Source organism: Bos grunniens, chromosome 9 (assembly GCF_055505025.1).
Source record: "Bos grunniens cultivar Pamir isolate PY7600 chromosome 9, Bosgru_T2T1.0, whole genome shotgun sequence".
Lineage (NCBI taxonomy): Eukaryota > Metazoa > Chordata > Mammalia > Artiodactyla > Bovidae > Bos > Bos grunniens.
In genome coordinates this window covers 100492028-100517690 of record NC_141173.1, presented here as the reverse complement: position 1 = coordinate 100517690, position 25663 = coordinate 100492028, and the positions used below count along the sequence as shown (strand labels likewise).

Below are 25663 nucleotides of genomic sequence, written 5' to 3'. Positions count from 1 at the left end.
AGTCACAATTAACCCTACAAACTTTATTTAATTTTTCATATATTTATATTTTAAAACAGAATGTATTTGTCATTTAATGCAAGCAGATATAGTAACTGGGCTCAAAACCAGAAGTCCATCTGAACACTTGAAAAATTCATTTGAAGTGGAGTTTTGGGATTTCAGTTAAAAATGGCACTTATTTGTCTCTCTTTTTCATGTCTTCCTGATAGAATATTCACAGATTTTTTAAAAAAGGGAAATGTTTAAGTGCTTCAAATAGGTAAAGAAAGTGAAGGTGGCTCACTTGCATCTGACTCTTTGGGACCCTATGGACTGTATAGAATGCTCCAGGCCAGAATACTGGAGTGGGCAGCCTTTCCCTTCTCCAGGGGATCTTCCCAACCTAGGGGTTGAACCCAGGAATCCCACATTGCAGGTGGATTCTTTACCAGCTGAGTCACAAGGGAAGCCCAAGAATATTGGAGTGGGTAACCTATCCCTTCTCCACGGAACTTTCCCAACCCAGGAATCAAACCAGGGTCTCCTGCATTGATGGTGGATTCTTTACCAATTGAACTATTGTGAGGGTGTCAATAATGGACCAGAACTTTGGGGTTCTTTCAGGACTTTGTGAAGAAACTCCAACCCCTGTATACCCTCCCTTCCAGTATAAATAGAATAGTTGATCTCAATAGCTTTCCACACAACAGTCCAAAACTACTCTGCAAAGGAAGTAATCTCTGTCGGGGGGAGGGGGTGTCTCTGAGGCCTGGAGAAATAAAAGCAGAATTTGAGGCAAATTAATTCTCCAGTTCTGAAGTATAGTCTCCTTGCACAGGTGAATTTGGAATTCCTTGGATGGAATTCCATCCAGAAGAGTGGAATTTGGAAGACGAAACTTGAGTTCTTGCAACCACTGTAAAGGAAAGACAGCAGAGAGAACACGAGGCATCACACCGAGAATTTAAAATAAGGTTATTAATATACCCAAAGGCATTAGGGCAGACGAGTGTACTAAAAGCAGAAATAAGAGACTGCATGGGAAAGTACTTGACATGAGAAAATATAATAATTTAGATAGAGAACACATGGATGGGGGAAATAGTAGATGGACAGAACCAGGAATGAGACAGAGGGCTGGAAATTCAGGAGAACTGCCCCCAAGCAGTGGGACAGCACAGAACAGACAGCACAGCGGAAGCGAAGCCACACGGGGGATGAAATAGACTTGCTGAATCAAGATAAGAGGGGCTTGAGAAGGAGAGGCAATGGAGGAAGGAGGCAGATCAAGAATCTAAATGAAAATTTCAGATTTCAAGACTTCTCAAGTTCCAAACAGGATAAATAAAGAAAGCTCACATTTGGATATCACAGTAAAATTTGAGAGCAGCAATGATTTAAAAAATCTAAGTCTATCCAGAGGAAAAGTGATAAATAGATGATAGATATTGATGCACAGGAGTTTGAGCAAGCTCCGGGAGTTGGTGATGGACAGGAAAACCTGACGTGCTGCAGTCCATGGGACTGCAGAGAGTCGGACGCAGCTGAGCGACTGAACTGAACTGAGCTGAGATACACATAGATGGGCACGTTCAGACAGATTCATATATACCTGTATTTACACATGCACACACTTACAAAAGAACAGAAGCCTGCTTGATACCAAACTGCCATTGGCCACACCAGATACAAAAAGACAATCAAGCAGTATTTTTTAAAATTACAGGAAAAAAAAGTTGGAAATTATTTTTAAGTAACCATGTAAATGGGTTCAGTCCCTGGGGGTTGGGAAGATCCCCTGGAGGAGGGCATGGCAACCCACTCCAATGTTCTTGCCTGGAGAATCCCATGGACACAGGAGTCTGGCAGGCCACAGTTCATGGGGTCATAAAGGGTCGGACATGACTGAATCAACTTAGTATGTACACGCAACCATGAGAACACGTCCTCTCTGTCAAGGTCTTACTCTCTCCTTCACCCCCACATCCAATCCCATGTTGAATCTCTTGATTCTACCTCCTGAAATATCTCAAATGTAATCCCCCAGTTCTATTTCCAGTGCCTAGACCCTATTTTATACCGAGGTAAGGAATCCTCTGACCAATGGGTTGCGAAGGCCTCTAACTGATTTTCTTGCATCCAGCCTCACCTGCTCAATGCTGAACACAGGTGACCTTGTCTTGTCATATCTGGTTTTGCTCTGATTTCCCAAATGAACAAAATTAAACCTATTTTTTTTTGATCTACCATATGAGTCTTTTAGCAGAGCCAGTGTCAATAACCTCACGGAAATGCTTCTGAATGGCAACACGTTCAGGAGAGACACAGGAATCGTCTTCCCATGGAGGCATCCATCTCCATTAGGTCCTCTGCAAAGATAAGAGCGCTTCTGTAATAAACAAGGCCCAGTGCAGTGGAAACAGGAAGATCTGCCGGGTGGCCACTCATCTGCATGCAGGGGACATGAGAACATGGCAAAGGAGATGTTGTAGATCACCCGGGAGCCCGTGACGGGGCCTCTCGGAAGGCCTGGCTCAGAATTATTAATTAAAGCTTCCTCAAGGCTGGTTTGTTTGCACATCGCTTGAGCTAAGCCACACTGGTATCCCTGTAAATAATAAGACAGCCCGATTAGGCCCAGTCATTAATTAAGTGTCTTCGCTGTGAATAAACAGTGAAATCTTTCAGTCTGAGAGGGCCTATGGCGCAGTGATAAATATGCAGCTGTTGACAGTCGTGGAACACAGCCTGACATCTTCATTCGTTAACTGGAGCTCCCTCCCCAGGGCTGGGCAGCTCATGTCACAGGGAAGATGACACTTCTGCTGCTCTTCGTCCCTAAACTGACACCATAGGCAAGTTTACGAACAACCTACATTGGGAATAAACAAAGGGGAAAACGGTCCAGACCCTTCACTGTGACCCACAACTGTCACATTTAATTGTCAGAGGCAATGGCATGCTTGAAGCACACAAATATGGATAAAAACAATCCAGTGCTTTACTTGTAGGAAAATGTTCAAGTCTGTTATTTAAAAAAAAAAAAAAATCTGGGGTCCAATTGCAAACACTTTCAAAACTTTTAGCTGTTTTCTAACTTTTTTTTTAATAGTTGCAGCAAATGCCCCTAAACTGATGATGCAGTATAAACAATCATCACGTTTCTAACATTTGAAAAACAGTCCTCTCTACAGCAAACACTCATAAATTTCCTCGTACTCGTCTGCCTCTGGAAGTGCTTTGCAAACTCTAAAATACACACCACACAGAAGGGGTTGATTCTTTTTCAATGTAATTTCTCCATGAAGCCATAGTTGCTGATAAGGGTCAGAGTGCAGTGTTAGTGAACCTAGCCAGCGCTCGAGAACCAAGGAATTCTCAAGTTCTCCCGATAATCACCTCCATCATCTCTATCCCAAGGCTGCCAAGGAAGTTATAAACAAGAGCCAGCGTGATGGTGGAGAAGCACCAGCTTGTCAGGAATCATTCAAGGTCAGAAGAAGAGTTCTGAAACAAGTAAACAAACGAAAGCAGACAAAGGAATGCCTGCCAAGGTTGGGGAATGATCAGTCAACCTCTCATCTCCTCTCTCAAGGACTCACTCTGAAACCTGACCTTCACCCCGCAGAGCAGCCTCAACCTGCAGAACATGGGTGGGTGCCTCCCGCAGCTTCAGTGAGACTCCCCTTCACAGCTGACCACGTTATCCCAATGATGATAAAAACACCGATACTAGCTCTTATTTATTTGAGTGTTTAATATTGTCCTGGTTATGTGTTCAGCACTTGAAATCCTTACAGGGGCCAAAGGGTAAAAAAAAAAAAAAAGGTAAGATTGGTAGTTTATCCTTTTTATTAGTGAATAAACTCAAGGTTACAAATGCTTCTTAATTTCAAGAGCAGAATTTGAATTGAGGCCTCTCTGACTTCAGGGCCTGCCTTACCTACCCTGTCCACCTACAGGCAGGGGCTGGGCAAGTTGAATACCTTTAATTTTATCTTATGGATCATAGAGGTGAATTATGATGCCTGCTTTACATGAATTTTGTTTTTGATTCCCCTCACAAAAAAAGGCAATTCAACTGTGCATGGAAGCTTCACTCATACTTCATTTGCGTCAATAAGTATAATGATTAAATATTTTACTGTCATTTTAGTGGAATTAAACTTAGAAAGTACTATTGTATGTGTTGTATCTCATTCTACTGCAAAGACAGTTGCCCCTTAAACCCGGGCTGCTGGTACGAGCCCTCGAAGCTCCGGTACACGGAGGGGGCGGCGGGTGGTCAGGAAGGGTTTGGTACCCCCACCTGGCTAACTAGGTAAAATCCCCTTGCTACATACTTCAGGACAGCTGCGCTGTATTATTGCCCTAAGACATCCTCAGTGGTAGGATCAAGGAAGCAAGACTTAAATTTCCATGACTCTCCAAGACATCAGAGAATATTCCATCTGCAAATTCTCCTTGGGGTCCTTCCTTCTTGCCGACTTCAACTGCACTTCATCCTGTTGGATTTTGCCCTTCTTGTGGTTAGGTAACAGCTGCGCAGCAGTCTTCTATAATTACAAGAATCTGAAGAAATATTGGTCACTGTCTACACCCTTAAGGAGGGTGACATTCCTTTCCTTAAAGCTGATCATCTCCACTGCAGAGATGCCTGAAGTCTCCATCTGAAGATGCAACCTGAGATTTCAAGCACTATATGATGTTAGCAGAAAAAAATCACCAGGCTTTTTTTTTTTTTTTCTTAATTTGGGTTTTTCCCATGTGTGTATGCCCATTTTTTTCTAGGCACACGTCTGTGCACTGTCCGTGTCCCACATCTAAAAGGGAAGTTTTAACCAGCAGAATCCGCACACTTTCAGAGCACACAGACTGACCCCAAGATGTTCTCATTTGTTTGCACCAACAGCTTTCCTTGTCACGTCCTTCTAACAGCCAGGAGTCCCAGACACAAAAGGCATATACCCACCTGAACACTGAGAGTTCCATATTTTATTCATCTCGCAGCATCCCGGCACGTAACCAGCAGTCTGTTATAGATGACAGTATTTAATCTACAGAGTTTTCCATCTACAGGATGGATATTGGAAGGAACTGGATATCACAGCAAAGCCAGACAGTTTATGAACTCTTCTTTTTGAGAGACACAATTTCTTCCCAGGGAACATACATAGCAGAGTAAGAGGCGGGTTTCCTTTACCATTTAGTTCGGGTTCACATTTCACATCTCAAAACACAGGAAGAAAGGGGTTCCAATGTTATTTGACCCAGTCCTCACTCCAATCCTCCTGGTATTTATCTCTCTTGTGTATGAAAAGCTTCTTTTGAAGTCAGAACTCCAGGCATGAAGGAAGAAGGAATTCGTCAAGAGAACTGAATTTGGAAAGATTAAAATGTGGAGCTTTAATATAGCTGTAGCTGACACATGTCAAGGAGATAAAAGGAAGATTTTGGATTCTAAGAACAGTGCCAGAACTATGAAGCCCTACTTTTAAAATACATATGATTTTGATTGAAATTTGTAGGGGAAAAAAAATCAATATAATCAACCACTCTAGTAAGTAGATGCATTGAGAAAATGTACATGGTCCTAAAGGGTTCATTTTTTAAATGGGAAAAGAAAACAAGCTTTCACCGAAAATATTTCGGATGTAGTTTCTAACAAGGGATATTTCTAAGTGTACTCAGCCTAGAGAATCTGCGCTCTCCAATTTTATCCGGAGCCATTGTCATGCAAACCATCTTATTAACTTTATATGAAAGTTGACAAGTTATGCCCACTTACCAATGCAGTTATCATCAGATATCAGAGCCTAAGAAGTTTGAATACATAAAAATTTGGAAATGATCAATCTCTCTACAAAAAACAACAATTATATTAAAAATCTACTCATATAAAAAAGAAAGATGAAGTTCTGGGAGATTCATTTCAACATTTATCCCTTCTCACACTCAACGCTCTAAACTAAAGAATGCATTTTAAGGGTGTTGCCCTCAAGTATACGTATGTCAGTGCAGGTATACGTAAGAGACACTTTCGTTCCCTGGGTCAGGAAGATCCCCTGGAGGAGGACATGGCAATCCACTCCACACTCTTGCTTGGAGAATCCCGTACAGAGAAACCTGGCAGACTATGTCCATAGGGTTGCAGAGACCTGGACGCGACCGAAGCGACTTAGCACACACACACACACACCATCAAGTAGAAATCCCTTTATGAATATGCTAGAAAGCCATTGCCAAAAGCTCTAGTCAGCTTGTGTTTTCCCAATCTAAGGTAATCCTGAAATGTTTTCAGGACAAGTTTGCCCTGAGTTTTCTGATCAGGTGTGATTATAATGAAAGTTCAGATTCTAGAAAGAAACATTTTAGAATGTCAAGTAGCATGTTAATTATTATTATTATTAACCATGAAATAATCACCAGAAGAATGAGGTTCCAGCTCAATAAATGTTTTTGCTACTTCATCAACTTGCTGATTAATAAATTATGATTGCCAGATTAAAATCTTAAAGTTGATATTTTACTTTAGAAAAAGAAATAGAGATGTAAGTCAGTTTCTCTCATGCTCACTATAAATGTATACAAAAGACATCAGGGGAGAAATGATCTTAGGGAGAAGTGATGGATTCTACTTTGTCTGGGAGAGGCATTCAAGAAGACCTTGGCAGCTTGCAGTCTGTTGGTCTCTTCTTTTCTGGAACCTCAGAAAAGCAGTGCAGGTTAGGTGTGTGGGCTCCTGATTACTGGGCGCTGGTGGTGACTGAAACTGTAAGAGCTGATGGGGTCACCTAGCCAACAGGTGTAAACAGGAAAGACACAAGGACCTGAGATGGTCAGAGGGGAGAAACCCAGAGTGGAGAGCCAAAGGCAACAGCTATGCCATGGCATCAGGGAAAAGGAGGGTATTAATTAGGAAAGAAAATTCCACTGTGTTTAAGGTTTCTGGGAAGTCGAACAAGATGAACAGTGAAGATCGACCACTGAAATTAAAAAAGAAAAGGCCATTGGTGGCAAATAATTTGGTGAAAGCAAAGCCAAGTCTCTGGCTTAGATAGAGATTAGGAAGGAAGTGGAGACAGGAAGCATAACAGCTCTTTTGACACTTTTGGTTGTGGAGAGAGAGAACAGATACTTGAGGGGATGTGATGACCAAGGGAGGTTCAATGCAGTTTGTTATGAAGATCAAGGAATATAAGGGATTAAGATACTTTGAAAAGAAGCAAGAGATGGGGTTCAGAGGTAAAGTGTCTGGCCATGTGCTTTGCAAAACGGGAGCGTAGTTATTACACCTACTCTACAGGAAAGCAAACAGGCAACAAAAGAACCCGATGCTTCAGAGAGAGTAGAATCTGGATTCAATTCCTAGTCCTTGGACAAAAGCTTCTTTACTTAGGGTACAGGTGATTATACCTACTGTAAAGAGATGGTATGAGATCTGAATGGGCAAGCGTGACGTGCCAGCAGCACAGTGCCTGGCACCCAGGGAGCACTCTAGACATAGCCATGATGCTGGTGGGCCAGTGTTTTGAGAAACTCATGTCCATTGAGTCGGTGATGCCATCCAACCATCCCATCCTCCTCGCCCCTTCTCCTCCTGCCCTCAATCTTTCCCAGCATCAGGGTCTTTTCCAATAAGTTGGCTGTTCACAACAGATGCCAAAGTATTAGAACTTCAGCTTTAGCATCCATCCTTCCAATGAACATTTCAGGATTGATTTCCTTTAGGATGGACCGATTTGATCTCCTTGCAGTCCAAGGGACTCTCAAAAGTCTTCTCCAGCACCATGGTTCAAAAGCACCAATTCTTCAGTGCTCAGCCTTCTTTAAGGTCTAACTCTTACATCCATACAGGACTACTGAAAAGATCATAGCTTTTATTGTACAGACCTTTGTTGGCAAAGTGATGTCTCTGCTTTTTAATGAACAGGATAATAAAGGGATATTAAGAGCATCTATATATCCACAGATTTGATAACTTATAGGAAATGATGAACATCTTCAACGATACCACAGCCCCCCTGTTTCGGTGACAGCACGTTGAGTCTCTTACTCTCTGGTTTTTCTCTACTCTGCATGCTGGACCCTCTTCTTCATGCTTCATTTGCAAATGTAAATTTTTCTACAGTTTGGCTTAGTACCAACCACTTAGGGAGGTATATTTACAGGCTTTTTCAGTGAGTGAGTTTCCTTGAATTTCCATCCTCCGCCCTTCCCTTTCCTCTGTAATATCAGGCCTCACTTATCTCACTATCAGAATTATGACTGTCAGTTCCATGGAGAGAATGTGTCTTCGTATATCTATGTCTTCCATAACCAAAGTCACAGGTTTAGATTTCCATCTGCCTGAAGGCTACTTCTACCAGAGTGGTCCACGCTATCTCAGCTTAAGAGTATATAAGCTAAACTCATCTTTCTTCCCTTCAGCTCCTTCGGACACTCAGGATGCCTGAATTCTGTTCATCAGGCTGTTGTTCACCAACATTAAAGTCTAAAATTTCAGATATCATTCTTCCTTTAAAACTCCCTTAGTTTTGAAGTCCTGGACACTCTTTCTTTCTAATGATCCTGCAATCTACCTCATTTTGTTTCCTTTGCTTCTGGTTCAGGATTTCATCTTTCATTGGACAAAATCAATAGTCTCCTAAAATGTCTTCCTGCTTTTTGGTTTTCCTTGCACAGATTTATCCAGGAAAAAATAAAGAAAAAACATGTCCCATGTCCCAGAGCTAGAGAGAAGTGACCTTTTCAGAAACTGAAGTTCATTTGGTATGGCTGGATTATATCATCCAGCCTTCTTTTTCCCTAGATCATGCTCATACCCTAGCACCTGATTTTTGCATCTTCATTTTTGTTAACTTGGAATAAGCTTCAGAATTTACTTTTAAATGACCAGTTTTCTATGTCCCTCTTATATAATGGAAGTTAACAATAGGCAACTTTCTCTCCAATGAAATGATTTGGGTAGGAAGAATATGTCACGATTCTAGTGAATATGTCACAATTCTAGGGACAAATCCACTTTCATTAAAAATTGCACATCTCACTGACTTGAAAGGACCAATGCCTTTGACTCTAGTGATCCAACAGGCAATTGATTTATCTTTATTTTGAGCTCTTTGTTTTTTCTTTACATATGATGGCACCTGATAGAGATTTTTATGTTTGCCCAATGAATTTCACTGATCATGCCTTCCTCCATTACAACCCTGAAGGGTCAGGTCATTTTTATTTCCTTAGACGGCATAAGTTAAATATTATCTTTTTCAACTGAATCCCAGATATGAATAATATCTGTGCCCTTGGCTTTCATTGGGCGTTATCACCTAGGGGTCTGTGGGAGGCATGAGAAAGCAGTAGAGGTATTATTCATCCCTCCAGAGCCTCACAGAGTGGTGGGGCTGCCCATCGTGTGGCTGCATCCTCTTACTGAAGAGGGCATCTCCTCTTCTGATGGCCCACGTCCTCTCACATCTCCATTCCCCCAGGTGCCAGTAACCACATCCTCTCTCCGCTTTTCTGCCCTAAAGCAGTAGTGGTTCTGCCCACTGTGACTGATCCTGCTGAACTGTACCACTCCTTGCGACCTTGTTGCCACAAAACTTTCCTTATGCCTTTGAAAACCAGCCCTTTATTAAGTGTCCCTCAAACACCAAATTTGAATCTGCTGGACTCTTTCTTTGTGTTCCCAGGTGACTCAGTGGGAAGGAATCCACTTGCCAAGAAGGAGACACTCACTTGATCCCCGGGTAGGAAAGATCCCCTGGAGAAGGAAACAGCAGCCCACTCCAGTATTCTTGCCTGGAGAAGCCCATGAATAGAGGAGCCTGGTGGACACAGTCCAGGGTGTCACAAAAGAGTAGACATGACCAAGCGACTGAGCACAGCACATGCTCCTTTGGGAACCCAGATGGATTCACTGACTTACTATTAACATATGGCCTTATGTCATTTACTTAACTTCTATCAGCCTCCCGTTCATTATTGGTAAAGTAGGAGTCATATTTTTTCAGACTTATCTTTCAGAATTTTTGTGAAAAACAAAAAAGATAACAGTTCATTCTAAGAGCAGGAAACTCAAAACTCCACATAATTACAGTGAGATAAGTGTAGTCTCATAAAAGTACATGTTTGCATAAACAAAATGGGGAATACAAAAGGCAAATTGGAGAACATGCTTGCCATATAAACAATAAAGACATTTTAAAATATCTAAATGAGCTCTCATAAATCAGTGTTATAAAACAGAAAGTGAACCCAATAGAAATATGGCTAAATGTAGTCAGTAGGAGAGAAAAAACAAATGTACTTAGTATTATTAAAAGATGCTCAACTACACATCAAGTAAAAAGAAGTACAAATTAAAATCACGATTTTTTTTTAATCCATTGAAATGAAAAAGATCAAAAGTAGGATACTAAAACCTCTGACTAGGGTATTGGGAAATCAGAATTCTCATACATCATTGACAGGAATATAAATTGGTACAACCTCTTTGGAGTGAAATTTAACAGTATGTCATAAAATTTAAAAGTGCTCACATCCTCTGGGCCAGCCATTCCACTTTCAGAAATTCATTTTCTAGGTGTACTTATGCAAGTGAACCAAGATACAAGATTCCCCTGGAGAAGGGAATGGCAACCCACTGTAGTATTCTTGCCTGGAGAATCCCACGGGCAGAAGAGCCTGGCGGGCTACAGTGTATAGGGTCGCAAAGGGTTGGACATGACTGAAGTGACTTAGCACGTAGAGCTATTCATGACAACATCACTTACAAACTCAAAGATGAAAAGCAACCTCAGTTTCCATCAGGGTGGGGCTAGTGTAGAACTTGGACACGAGAGCCCTGATAAGCTGGAGTGAATTTTCCCAATCCCTTCCTTGCAAAGCTTCTGGATCAGGGCTCACCAAGAGAGACACGCAAGGCGAGCAGAGCAGAAGAGCGGCTCTGGGTTTGCGGTTTGTGTGGTTGGTGCCCTGCGTGCCACACGTGTGTGCTGCTCACCCACAGGAGTCACAACAGCCCCAGCACAAACCCCTGCAGATCTGCCTCTTTGCCCCTCCAGGGTTCAGCGCAGCCCGGCCAGGTGCAAGCTTGGCTCTGCGGTAAGGGGCGCCAGCTTAGCTCCAGTTCCCCTGAATGGTCAGTGACAGACGTGGTGAGAGAGAGATATGGCTTCACTTTATCTTCACGGCTTCCAGGTTGTTCTTCGGTGCACTGTTGAAACTTGGTGTGGCCAACCCCCTGACTTCAGATCCAGTACCATTGGTGGAGTCCACAGACTTCACAGGCTGCCTAACTGACCTCCAGGTCTAATTCTTGTAGGTCACTTACAATGGCTCTGCTCCTCTCTTCAGACCCTACCTGATGCAATTTGTTAAGTAAACCATGAGGATGGTATAGACAACAGAAATGATAAGGTGGTTCTATATTTGAACATACAGGAATGCCTAAGACATTATTAAGTAAGCAAAGTGATGCTCAGGAAAATGTATATTGCGTGCTACTCCTAGGTTTAAAACATGGGAGGGGACTTCCCTGGCAGTCCAGTGCTTGAGACTCGTGCTTTGAATGCAGGAGGTACAGTGTACATTTCTGTGTGCTCGTGCTAAGTCGCTTCAGTCATGTCCGACTCTTGGAGACACTATGTACTGTAACCTTCCAAGCTCCTCTGCCCATGGGATTCTCCAGGCAAGAATACTGGAGTGGGTTGCCATGCCCTTCTTCAGGGGATCTTCCTGACCCAGGGATCGAACAAGCATCTGCCTGCGTTTCCTGCATTGCAGGAGGATTCTTTACCCACTAAGCCACCTGGGAAGTCCTTAGTTCTCTGGTCAGGGGACTAAGATCCCACATGCTTTGCAGTAGGGCCAAAAATAATTTTTTTAAGAAAAGGGAAAATACGCACATACTCAACAGTAATACCTACATATGCCTGCCAACCATGGGCTAGCACTGGAAAGACACATTTAAGAAACACAAGAACTTCTGGGGAAAAGAACTGACAGTGACAGGAAGGTGAGCTTTGACTGGATATCTTTTGTACCGTTTGATTTTTTCCTCCATGACCCTGAGTTAATTTTTTAAATAATAAAAATGACATTGAACAATTGAAATAGCTCACTGACATCTCATGGCATGACTCTCCCGAGCCTACGAGGTGTTCAGGAAACACTGACTTCCTCGAGCTGCTTAGAGCGTGTCTCTCACCTCAGCGTCTATGGAGACTCACCCCGTGTGTCTTTCCTTGGTGAGACGAGAGCAGTGTTGCTCTCGTAATCTGCAACAGTGTCTGCTCTGAGCAGTGTTGCAGACGTAATGAACAGAGTAGATCAGGACCTGAGCAGGCGTGCATTTATGTTAGTCAACCTGGGAGCCAATGGCCCGGCTAAAGATACGGACATTGCTGTACATAAGTTTAATTGCTGAAATAGAAAGGAAAGAGATATGCAATACCTTATTGTTGAAGAAGGGAAGAAAGAGAGGACCTCCTTAAGTGCAACAAGGCTGCAGGCTGGGGAGAAGTATTCCCTCTTGCTGTCAGCTTTCCGTATTTTACTTCAGTTTCCCTGAAAACAGGAAGTTTGACACATGATGTGAAAATTTGAAATGCTGTAACAGAATGAAAATCTCAAATGTTGAACTTTGCCTTATAGCTAAAATATTTAAGAAATATCAGTATGTAGTGTGTGTGTGTGTGTGTGTGTGTACTCTAGAGCCTTAGGAATACATCTTTTAAAATAAAAATAAAAAGAGTTTCCCCAGAAGCCACAGTGAGGAGGATATGCAATCTGGTTTAATGTATATAGGCAAAAAAAATATTTATGGCAGGTTATAAATTTTGAGAAATATTCACATACAAATATAAAACACTCTGGTAAAAATATAACTTAAAAAACTCATTCCTTTGAACAAGGCATATTTTTGGCTAACTGGTTGTAGGAATAAAAGTCATATATTACAGGCTGCAGGCAGAGAAAATAAACTGTCCTCCTACACTCTTGTGGCTTCGAAAACTTGCTCACTCTTTTCAGATCCCTCTCTCTGAATTATTCCTATGAGATTTCAGCAGCACGACCCTAGGACTCCAGAGTGTTTCTCCTTCCCACTCCACTGAGATGCTCCCACCCCTACAAAGAGTGTGAGATTGCATTTGAAGGGAAGTAATAGAGTAAATGGACGCTGGAGATGCACTGGGAAGAAGGAAAGACAGACAGAGAGGAAGACGTCGGCCACCGAAGCAGATGAGCAGTGAGCGAAATTACCAGCAATCACGAAAGACCACTGCTTTGGTTTCCTATCTGCTTTCAAGGCTTCTGCTCCAGCCTGTCTTGACCCACAGCTGCAAAGGGAATAACAGAAGAGTGATATTTCAGAAATGAAGCAAAAATCCTTTCAAAAGCCTATAATACTGTAATTGTTCTCTATACTAATACTGTAATTGTAAGAGCCAAGTGTTTGATTCCAAGTCTTTGATTCCAGAACATCTAAATAGAACAATGTGTTGTCTTTAGGAAGGGATGCCTGCTGGCTTAGTGGTAATGAATCCATCTGCAATGCAGGAGACGCAGGTTTAATCCCTGAATCTGGGTTGGGAAGATTCCCTGGAGAAGGCAGTGACAACCCATTCCAGTATTCTTGCCTGGGAAATACCATGGACAGGGAAGCCTGGCAGGTTACAGTCCATGGGGTCACAAAGAGTCAGGCAGGACTTAGCAACTAAACAATAACGTATACTCCAAACTTACATCCAAAGACATCAAAAGAACTACTAATTTAGAGCAAACAAAGCTCATCGATACATAATTGTAATCCCTTTTAGACCAGTGTGTGTTTCCTATGTTGATTAGTCCTGGCAAATAGGACATCAAGCTTTCTAGGGGGAGCTCTCCTTTTGAAATATCAGTTGGTCAGAGAGCATTTGAGAACAGAAACAGAAGCATTTGCCTGGCTGGGGTGCCTACTTACCACTCATCACTCAGGAACATCACAATCATTATAACCGCCAGGCATTTACAGACCACCTTTCCTCCCCAATCAGCTCATAAATGGTTTTGCAAATGGATTAGAAACAGCAGATATATGGATCACTTCACACAGCACCAAAGTACAGTCACCTCAAGGGGAAGCTGGGAAACCACTGTATAAATCAGGATAACATTGGTGAAGATTTAGGACCCACCATGAAGAATGGCTTATTTGCTTGAAGCCATGGGGGGAATATTAGGTAAACAGAGGACATTCCGTTCCCTTGGCTGCAAGGTCACCATGGCCTCGTTGGTTGTGGTCTGAGGTTAATGAATCTTGCTTCCAGTTGGCAGTGGTGTTTATCTTCTGGAGAGAGACTGACCAGGTCAGGGCAGGGGTTGCCTGGCTTCTCTGAGTCTTGCCAGCTGGGAAGCACAGACCCAGGAGGGGGATCCTGGGCTCAGGTGACATGACTTAAGGACCTTCGGACGCTCACAGATTCAGCAGAACCCCAGCACCTGCTTTCCAGTGTCTTCTGCAAAGACAGTGTGGGTACTCTCCTACAGGGTCCAAAACATGGCCCACCTTGTTCTTGTGCAAAACCCTGTCAGGCTTGTCAGCCCCGGGTGCCTCACTGGGGAGTTAGTGTAACTTGGAGAGTATTTTCTGTTGATATTAAAATCGCCTCTAAGTCCTAGAGTCTGTCATACAGAGGTATGCACGCATGCATGCTAAGTCGCTTCATTCGTGTCCAACTCTGTGTGACCCGATGGACAGCAGCCCACCAGGCTCCTCTGTCCACAGGATTCTCTAGGCAAGAATACTGGAGTGGGTTGCCATTTCATTCTCCACTACAGAGGTAAGTAAGTCAGAAAAAGGAGCACAAATACCGTATATTAATGCCTAAAAGTGAAATCTAGAAAGATGGTACAGATGAACCTATTTGCAGGGCAGGAAGAGAGACAGAGATGTAGAGAAGCGACGTGTGGACATGGGGGGAGGGGACGGAGAGGGTGGGATGACTTGGGAGGGTGATAGTGACATATATACACCACGTGTGAAACAGACAACTAGCGGGCGCTGACACGCGGCACAGGGAGCTCGGCTCGGCGCTCTGTGCTGATCTTGAGGGGTGGGATGGGGGATGTGGAAGGCAGGTCCAAGAGGGAGGAGGTACATGTATATTTATGGCTGATTCACGTCACTGTACAGTCGAAGCTAACACAACATTGCAAAGCAATTATACTGCAGTAAAAGAGAGAAATAAGAAATGCAATCACCTCTAGAGACGGTGTCGGGAGACGTTCTCCTGAGTCTGCCCATCTCCTGCGAGTCCCACCAACATCCCTAAAGCAGCATTTGAGAAGAACTAAGAATCTCCTGTCAGTCTCGCTTTGCAGAGACAGAGACTCAGTCTACTTTACCTTGTCTGTGGCCATCAGAAGTGAATTTCCTCAGGGCAGTTATGAGGCACGCCAGTGTGTACTGAGACTTGTCCTTGATACTTACTGTGTATAGGTGCAGACCTTCCTCAGAGGGACTCGGCGAATTGAGCTAGAAGGTTTCACCGCTGCTCACAGTGTATTTATAATGATTGTAAGGAGCAGTAGCAAATACACACGGAGTAAACACATATTTTAGAGAATATTCTGGAAACTCAAAAGGTAGCTGTGTTTGTACCCAGCAAGTAGAGAAAGTCAGCTCAGTGCTTGTCAGATGCATAGACTGTTAACAAGCAGATTCTGAGGCATTCTGTCCGGGATAAGGACCAAGGTTCTGCATTTCTGTTGTCGCTCACTCATGTCTGACTCTTTTTGACCCCATGGACGGCAGCACGCCAGGCTCCTCTATCTTTCACCATCTCTCAAAGTTTGTTAAACTCATGTCCACTGAGTCGATGATGCCATCCAACCATCTCATCCCCTGTCGTCCCTTCTCCTCCTGCCCTCAATCTTTCCCAGCATCAGGGTCTTTTCCAGTGAGCTGGCTCTTCGTATCAGGTGCACAAAGTATTGGAGCTTCAGCTTCAGCATCAGTCCTTCCAGTGAACATTCAGTGAATGGACTGGCTTCTGATGAAATCCGATCCTCACCTCGAAGTTCCTGCCCTGAAGGTGCGGACTGGGTGTCTGTTTTGAGGGCCAGCACAATAGCCCCCAGAAGTGGGTAAATAAACAGCTGCTGCAGCTGTTTCTGGAATTTGAAGACATGCTCCCTCCTAGGCGTGACATGACTGAGAACTGGAAGTGACAAAATTGTACGTAACTTGCGATTCTGATCAAGCCTATGTTATCTTTCGAGGCTGTGATGCCTTCCTCTTCATAAAAATGCCCTGATGTTCAAGCGTGATTATTCAGAGCTTCTAAATGGGGTTTCTCCGGTTGTTCAGTGGTGAAGACCCTGTGGTCCCAATGAAGGGGCCCGGGTTCCATCCCTAGCTGGGGAACGGCATCCTGCCTGGTGTGATGAGGATTCTGTGTGCCGCAGTTTAGACCTGGCAAAGCCAAATAAATGAAATTTTAAAAAAGAAGAATGCTTATATCAGAGGCCAACTCTTGCACATGAAACCCAGAAATAATGGCCTGAGATTCATTTCATTTGAACTGTCGTTTCGGGTACAGCTTGTTAGTTTCTTCCTCCTCGGCTCTCCGGTTTCATCGCAAAAGCCCTTTGTTGATGTGCCCACCAAGGAGAGCCAGAAAACATCTTGTTTACTGCCTCAGAAGTTCCTCCCACTACCTTCATCCCAGAACTCAAACAGAGAACTAATCAGCCCTGTAGTTTATGTGGAAGAATGAAATTAGCCTCAATTATTTTCTTAACCGGGAGGAAAGAGGAAAGTTAAAACCCTCCCCTGCTGTAGCAAGCCAAAGTGTGGGGTGATAAACAGCCTTTCTTTCACAACGTACTTCGCTGAAGTTCAAAGTTGTTTTGTTATCACCCAACATCCCCCCAGAGGAATTCTGTAGTTTTGCAGCAAATACCATTTGCATTTGGTCATTGAATCACTCTCAAGTTTCCTGCAGGAGAGCTTCAAAAGACCCTTGTGTGGTACAGGAGCTAATGACTGCACTCCCTGGGAGTCCGCTCAGAAAACATCTTCCCTGCAATGACTTGCAAAAGCTCACAGCCTACCACTTGGAAAAGTCTCAGATGTGATAATTAGAGCAATAGGCATTTTCATATGACAAGGAGGCATACCTCAGTGAAGGGTGTTCCAAATTCTTGTATTTCAGCATACAAATACAGAGCCCTCATGGAAGAAAACTTACCTGCATAACATAAGGCCAACCTGGAATTTAAGAGCGACATCAAACAGCTTTCTAAAGTATGAGTACCAACTTTGGAACTCGTGTCCTTCAGGCCAAAAGCTCATGATTTGATAGAGCAGCACAATACTGCAGAAAGAGCATTTTCTATACAGCAGAGACCAGAGTTGAAAACTACTCTTTGCTCTCTAGTTTTCCAGCAGTGTGTTCTCACAGAGATTATCTAACCTCCCTCCACCTCTGTAACGTCATCTCTAAAATGCACATAATAGTACTATAATATCTATTTCACCAAAAGGATTGAATGAAATATAAAACAAAAGTTTCTTGGGACTTCCTTGGAGGTCCAGTGGTTAAGCCTCTACCCTTCCACTGCACGGTCCATGGGTCTGATGCCTGGTTGAGGGACTAAGATGCCGTGCACATGCCTCGTGGTGGGGCAAAAAAATACATTAAAAATAAATAAAAATTTTCTTACAGTGTATGTAGTCTCAGAGGAAGTTCCCTTTGCTTTCCAATCCTGGACCTCTTCATAATTATTTTAAATTCTTAAAAAAATAAAATAAAGTAAGGTGAGATGGAAATGAAACAACACAATCATATTAATCTAAAGGCCAATGGAAGCATGTGAAGAAAAAATAAGTTGCCTTTATCTAGTGATATAAATGGTGGAGAATTTAAGAGAAACATCAGGTGTCTGTCTTGGAAAGCATGACGTTTGTTTGTCTTGTTTTGATCTTTTTAAGAGCTGGGAATTATTGTAAGGTGATCTAGCACAAATGTGTCCTTCAAAAAATCAAAAACTTAAATTCTGCAAAATTTACCCTGAGCAGTCAGGTTAATAGTCCTGGGATGGAGTCCAGTTTTTCTGATTCACAAACTTCTCCTGGTCCTTCTCCTCCTCTCCTTCTATTAAAACTCCCCCAGGACATGACTTTGAGAATGCCTGATCCTAGGAGATCCATGAAACTCTGAACAAATTGTTGTCCTTACTTTACTACTAACTTTCAGTGTGACTTTTGCAAAACTTTTTTAATGTAGCTGGATCAATGTTCTTATCAATATCCTCTTTAGTTTATGCTGCTGCTGCTGCTAAGTCGCTTCAGTCGTGTCCGACTCTGTGCGACCCATAGATGGCAGCCCACCAGGCTCCCCCGTCCCTGGGATTCTCCAGGCAAGAACGCTGGAGTGGGTTGCCATTTCCTTCTCCAATGCATGAAAGTGAAAAGTGAAAGTGAAGTTGCTCAGTCGTGTCTGACTCTCAGTGACCCCATGGACTGCAGCCCACCAGGCTCCTCCATCCATGGAAGTTTCCAGGCAAGAGTACTGGAGTGGGGTGCCATTGCCTTCTCCAATGGCATCAGAGAATTGGTGCTTTTGAACTGTGGTGTTGGAGAAGACTCTTGAGAGTCCCTTGGACTGCAAGGAGATCCAACCAGTCCATTCTAAAGGAGAACAGCCCTGGGATTTCTTTGGAAGGAATGATGCTAAAGCTGAAACTCCAGTACTTTGGCCACCTCATGAAAAGAGTTGACTCATTGGAAAAGATTCTGATGCTGGGAGGGATTGGGGGCAGGAGGAGAAGGGGACAACAGAGGATGAGATGGCTGGATGGCATCACCGACTCGATGGACAGGAGTTTGAATGAACTCTGGGAGATGGTGATAGATAGGGAGGCCTGGCGTGCTGCCATGGGGTTGCAAAGAGTCAGATACGACTGAGCGACCAAACTGAACTGAACTGTTTTTCATTTCGCATTACCTATTTGTCATCAGAATTTCCTTACAGGGCTAGCCATCCACTGATGGTTATGGCTGGATTAATACAGTAAGGAAACCTGACCCAAGTCCTCCCAAATCTGTGTTTTCATAAGTGATTCATATGTTTCCATATAGGAAAATCCTTTTGGGTTGATAATAGTCCCAAAACTTAAGTAATCCTCTTTTGGGTAGATGTACGATTTCCATCAAGATTTTTGAATATTGATAGTGGTTTAAATTCCTCCAGTATGTTGTCATGATTTCTCACCCAAGTTTGGAACATGCATCCTTAGAAGGTATTTCAGAGAAGTGCCATATGAAAAACGTTCAGCAAAGAAGAGCTCTCTCTGGGTTTGGTGACAAAAATGAGCGTATGGCTACACTGCTGATCAATATGTGAAACAGAGTCAAATCATATTGAGGAGGGTCCCATAAAACTGCTGTGTCCCAAGAGGTCTGCAAATCCAGGAAAATAGCTTCTCTTTATAGCTGATTCGCAACTTACTAGATAGATGCTACAGAGGAGATGCACCAAAAAGATGAAGGGAGTGACTTCTGATCCCCAGGTTCCAGCTTAGCATCCCATGTCCTGGTAACAATACCACCCACTGCAGCGGCCACATCTCTCACACCCCAGGGACTGTCTCCTCTTCCTCAAAGAGTTGGCTCCTGACTCGGTTCCCTGAGCACTTGATTATTGGTGACTTTGAAACTCACCTGGAAGATCCTTCCAACCTCTTAAATCTGTGATCCACTCTCAGATGACCTTCATTAGTACACTCTAGCCAACTCAGTTCCATTGCCAACCCCCAGGCTTTGTCCTGACAGCAACAGCCATCTTTCTACATTCTAAATATCAAGTATCCTACTCCCCAGACACCCTCACTTTTAAAAATCAGTCTCTACACCAGAGAGAGCCTTACCTGATATGTTCACTTTTTGCAACCAAGACCCACAAGCCATCATTTTTATGTTTCCTCTTCCTCTCACCCTTCTGCTTTTTTTCTTGCTTATTCAGCTTGAATTTCATAAGCAATTATTATTGTTGTTCAGTGGCTTAGTTGTGTCCAACTTTTGCGACCCCATAAACTGCAACAAGCCAGGCTTCCCTGTCCTTCACTATCTCCTGAGTTTGCTCAAGTTCATGTCCACTGAGTCAGGGATGCCATCCAACCATCTCATCTTCTGTTGCAATTGTTACAGTTCACCCTCAATCCCCTTCTCCTTTAGGTTAAACCAAACAACGACTAAACCCAACCTGTGCCCTACTGCACCCACATATGGGCCTGAACACAGCTGGAGAAAAATATACCTCCACGCTGACTAGTATTGAAACCTATGGTCACTAACCTCGGGTGTGCCCTTCATAAAGGCTGGCTATACCACTGTATTCCTTATCATTCCCTCTTCCACTCTCCCAGATTGTTGCTTCATACCTTACTGTCTCTCCCCAGCCTCACTGGCTCTCACACCCTCCTTCTACTCCAATAGTCTTAATTCTTGCTTAAGTGGAAAAATTGACTAGAGGAACATTCCCACAGGCTCCACCATCACAAGGACCCATCTCTCTTCCCAGGTGTCTTGCTATGCTGGTTGAAGGGTCCAGACTCAAGCTAACTTGCCTACTTCTATCCTGCCCCCACTTGATAGGGAAGTCTTACTCTAAGTATTTAATTACTCTGCACCTAACTTCTCATTTGTAAAGTGGAGAGAACAGTATCTTTGATTTGGGGATTAGATAGGGAGAATTAAAGCAATTAAGATGTGTAAAACACATACATAGCACCTGGCACAGAGCACACACCGTTTGCTTTTGCTGCAATTTTCTTTCCTGCGTGCCCTACATGTCCTGTGTCTCAGCCCCTGTTCTTGTGAACGAGCAATCGCCTTCCTCTGAGCACAGGGTGATCCCTCCCACTAAGCACAGGCTTTCACCCTCTCACCTACGTGAGGACAGTGCTCCCGCAGTTCACTACTTCCCACTGAATTTTCCCCCAAATATGTAAAATGCTGGTCTTTTCCTACACCCAAATCCCTTGCAGGGGATAGCAATGTCTGCCCGCCTCGGGGTCCTGTGTTCACCAGGGCTCCCTTTTAGTTTACTGTCAACAGAGTGTCAAAGGGCCACGATTCATTATAGTTTTTTCATTCATAGTCACATTTTTCTTTTTTTAATTTACTTTTTTATATTGGAGTACATTTGACTTGTAGTGTTGTGTTAGTTTCAAGTGTACAGAAAAATAATTTAGTTATGCATGTATATACTTCTTGGGGCTTCCCTTGTGGCTCAGACAGTAAGGCGTCTGCCTACAATGCAGGGGACCTGGGCTCAATCCCTGGCTTGGGAAGATCCCCTGCAGAAGGAAATGGCAGCCCACTCCAGAACTCTTGCCTGGAAAATTCCATGGATGGAGGAGCCTGGTAGGCTACAGTCCATGGGATCACAAAGAGTTGGACAAGACTGAGCAACTTCACTGGTTCACTGGTTATACTTGTATCCTTTTTCAGATTCTATTCCCGTTTAGATCATTACAGAGTATTGAGTATGCTTCCATGTGCTGCATAGTAGGTCTCTGCTGATTATTTTGTATAGATCGGGTATATATGTTAACCCCAAACTCCTAATTTATCCCGTCCCCCATCTTTCCCCTTGATGACCATGATTTTGTTTTCTAAGTTTGTGAGCCTGTTTCTGTTTTGTAAATAAGTTCACCTGTATTATTATTTTTAAGATTCCACACATAAGTAATATTATATGTCTTTCTGACTTGCTTCACTTAGTATGATCACTTCTCGATCCATCCATGTTGCTGCAAATGGCATGATTTCATTCTTATTCGTGGCTAAGTAATATTCAATTGAATATATGTACTACAACTTTATCCATTTATCAGTCAATGGGCATCTAGGTTGCCTGCATGGCCTGGCTATTGTGAACTGTGCTGCCGTGATTATTGGGGTACATGTATCTTGGAGTGTCTCGCTTCTTAAAGCCCTCTTGTAGTTTCCCGTATCAGTTGGACCAAATGACAATGGCCTGTGAGACTCCACAATTTTGCTTCCACACATCTGACTTTGTCTCCAGACCCTCCTTCTCGCCCCGTTTCTCTGGCACTGTCCCCAGAACACGCAGGCACATTTCTGCCTCAGTGCTTTTCAAGGCTGTCCTCCCGGCATGGAATGTCCTTACCCTGGTGTCTGAGGTCTGGCTGGCTCTTCTCTGCACCCCCTCCAGGTATTTGTCAGATATTTTCTTCTCATGCAGGGCTGTGTTGGATCGAAATGTCACCATTCACCACCTCAATATTCTCTGCCCCCTCTCCCTTTTCTGTTTTTCTGTGTACCCACTGATGTGTCCAGAGGTACAACATATTTTTCCTACTTGACTTACGTGTGTCTTCAGTAAAGTGGGCACTCCATGTGAGCTGGAACTTTGATTTGTTTATTGCTGTCTCTGCAGCCAGGTGAAAAGGACAAATAAAGGCCAGGTCTTACCACCCAGACCCTTGGCAGTAACCTCTAATCCCTTCCAAATTCTTGAGTGATAGAGATGTCTTAGTCATTCAGAGGGACCCCTTGGTCTGCTAATTTATTCTGTGCTAATACGGAGCTCTTGCTGGCCCCTCAGAGAGAGCAACCAAGTTGTAGTTCTGCCTGCCTGCTCAGTTGTGTCTGACTCTTTGCAACTCCATGGACTGTAGCCCACAAAGCTCCTCTGTCCATGGAAATCTCCAGGCAAGAATACTGGAGTGGCTTGCCATTTCCTCCTCCAGGGGATCCTCCTGACACAGGGGTCGAACCTGCGTCTTCTGTGTCTCCTGCACTGCAGGCAGATTCTTTCTTGGTTGAGCCATCAGGGAAGACAATGCTGGCCCCTTGAACCTCCTCCTAAAAGGAGAGATGCTGGAGACTGAGTTTAATCATACTGGCAACTGATTAGTCAATCATGCCCACATAATGAAGCCCCATTTACTGGACAGTAAAGCTCAGGTGGCCTTCCTGGTCGCCAGCCTCCCAGGTATACTGTCACAAGTCCATGCAGGGAGTCACACATCCTGAGGACAACGGAAGTTTTGCATCTGGAACCTCACTTAACTGCCCTGTGCATCCCTTCCTTGGGCTGACTTTAACATTCCCATTCTTATAATAAACATCGCCATGAGCACAATAGGTTCCAATGAGTCCTGTGAATCTTTTAAACTACTGAGTGTGGGGGTGTTCTGGGGAACCCCCAAATTTGCTGTTGGTTTCAGAAGTAGGCAAGACTTTTTGTGAACTCTTACCCCTAATTTTTCGGTTGAGCCTCCACTCCTTGCAGAGTGATAGGTTCTGTGATGGGTCAGAGTTCTGGGCAGACTTGGCTGCAGCCTTGATTGTGTTGTTGTTGCTGCTGTTTACTCACTAGGCTGTGTCCTGGTGAACTGGGAAGCCCACTCTTAGCCTTACATGTTGGTTAATTCTGGGTTCCAGTACTGAGACCCATTGTTGCCACCCCACAGACATCCATAAATGGGTGTTTGATGAAGAGATGCATGGAACAATAAAAAGATGAGCTATAACCAAGGTTCAAATGTGGAAGCATTCAAAACATAAATTATTATGCTCATCCCACATTCAACACAGTTTTCTTCCTAATTTCATTTGCTTCTTACCCCCTCACCTCTATGGACTCTCAGGGTCTGTGAAGCAAAAGACTAATCTTCACCCTGGACATATAAAATTAAAAACTACATCTTTTTTATTCAAAATTGTCATGCGGCTATTGGCCAATTTATGGACTAAACAGTTTCAGGTATAAAATCATTAATGTGTGCTGAGTGTGAAGTAGAATAGGCCCAAGAATTTTAGTAGGGTCTTACTTCATAATGGATATACAAAACGAAACAAATGTTCAGGTTACCTAAAACACCACCGACACCAACATGAAAATATCAGTTTTAATTTTTAACTTTTTTTTAAGCCCAAATTATTCTAATCCCTTCGAATTATAAATTATCGCTATCATTTAAAAAAAATACTATCTTTCCGTTTTATCTATTAAACCTTTATATTCTTAGAGAAAATAAATCTTAATCTCATACAGAGAGGAATATAAGAGGGTGACAATTTAAAAAAAATTCATAATAAACCCTCTGTTCAAGTGTGCAGAGCTTATAAGAATCGCATGAGAACTTCCAGTGAGAAGATGGCCTTTGCACTTTTAAAAACGTTACAAAATGTTTATCTGCTGATGAAGAAAGTGGAGTGAACTTCCTTTTAAATTAGTGGCAAATAAAGTCTTCCTGCTTCCACTCTGATTTGCCTTCTCCTTGACAATCCAGCAAGGAAACAAGGGGAGGGGTGTGGCAGACCACCCAACTGGAGATTCGGTGCAAGCCGAGTAGGGATTTATGGGAATTTCTGGCAGAAGCTTGAAACACCATTTATACCCCGTGTGATACAAGCACAAGCTCCACTGAAACCGTGATGTCAGTAATCAACAGTGAAATATTAAATTATGGCTTGGGGCTGAACAGAGTCTCTTTATCAATTTTATTACTTTGGGAAATGTACAGACACATTAATATTTTTCAAGTCCTTTCCCAAAACTGCCCAGCAATGAGAAATACATTAAAATCAAAAATAACTTTGACACAGGGTATTTTGGGGTGAGAGAATCTACAGGATCGGGTCTTTCTGAACTTGCCATTCAGCATGGGTCATTCATCTACATTAGAAATATGAGCTGGGATAATGAGATATTCCCACCATGAGATGCGCGCTGAGTAAATCGCATTCAAGATGTAATTTGAATTTAATGCCTGGTTCATAAAAGAAACAAAGCATCATAAAAAGTTTAATGGTACACAGTGAATCAAGAAAAAGCAAAAAAGGGCCAGAAAACTGTTAAAACTCACCAAGAGCCTTCCTCTGTTCACTCAGCGTGGTGTCAGCAGCGCACAGCTCATCACACCGCCTCCGTGCGTCCCGCCAGCGCGGACTTTCTCTGAACTTGCTGGGCCACTTCGAGCTGCTTTTTCTTGTCAGTTTTAAAATCATTTTACCAAGTATCCTTGCTTCAGAGTTGACGCTTCCATCTTTATTAGGGAATCTGTCTACTCTGGGCACAAGGCCTGGGATTTCAAAAGAAGGGAGTTTATTACTCAAGACAGAGATTCCCGAGGAACATTCTTGTGCCACCATTTGGACAGAAAAAAAGACAAAAATCCTCACTCCCCCATTTTGCTGAGGTGAACTACGAGGCTGGTTGGATCTGCTAATCACGGTGCAGGAATCTCTCTCGAACCAAGCTACAGGTGCGTCTTCTTTGTGGCAAACAAATTATATATATATATGTATGTAAATGTATAACCATGTATATATAATCATACAATCATTTGTGTGTATATAATATATACACACACATATGGTTTCCCTGGTGGCTCAAACGGTAAAGAATCTGCCTGCAATGTGAGAGACCTGGGTTCCATCACTGGGTCAGGAAGATCTCTGGAGAAGGAAATGGCAGCCCACTCCAGTATTCTTGCCTGGAGAACTGCATGGACAGAGGAGCCTGGAGGACTATGGTTCCTGGGGTCGCAAAGAGGAGGGCGTGACAGAGTGACTAACACTTCCACTTTCACGTTCGTATATATATGAGCCCACAGTGTACGGGCTTTTAAAATTGCACCTGCCATCATG

The 25663-nt window shown here is 43.2% G+C and overlaps 1 long non-coding RNA gene across 2 annotated transcripts; it reads right to left on the bottom strand.

Annotated features, from left to right (window-relative positions):
* Positions 1–1573: 1573 nt before the first annotated feature.
* LOC147366460 (uncharacterized) lies at positions 1574–25214 on the bottom strand. Of its 2 annotated transcripts, none has more exons than XR_015132492.1 (5): positions 24880–25214; positions 15464–16447; positions 13252–13328; positions 12443–12555; positions 1574–2351 (listed from the first exon to the last, which is right to left on the bottom strand). It is a non-coding gene; the product is annotated as an uncharacterized LOC147366460 (long non-coding RNA). The 2 variants fall into 2 exon arrangements; XR_015132491.1 differs by lacking the exon at positions 1574–2351 and adding an exon at positions 3817–5358.
* Positions 25215–25663: the final 449 nt, after the last annotated feature.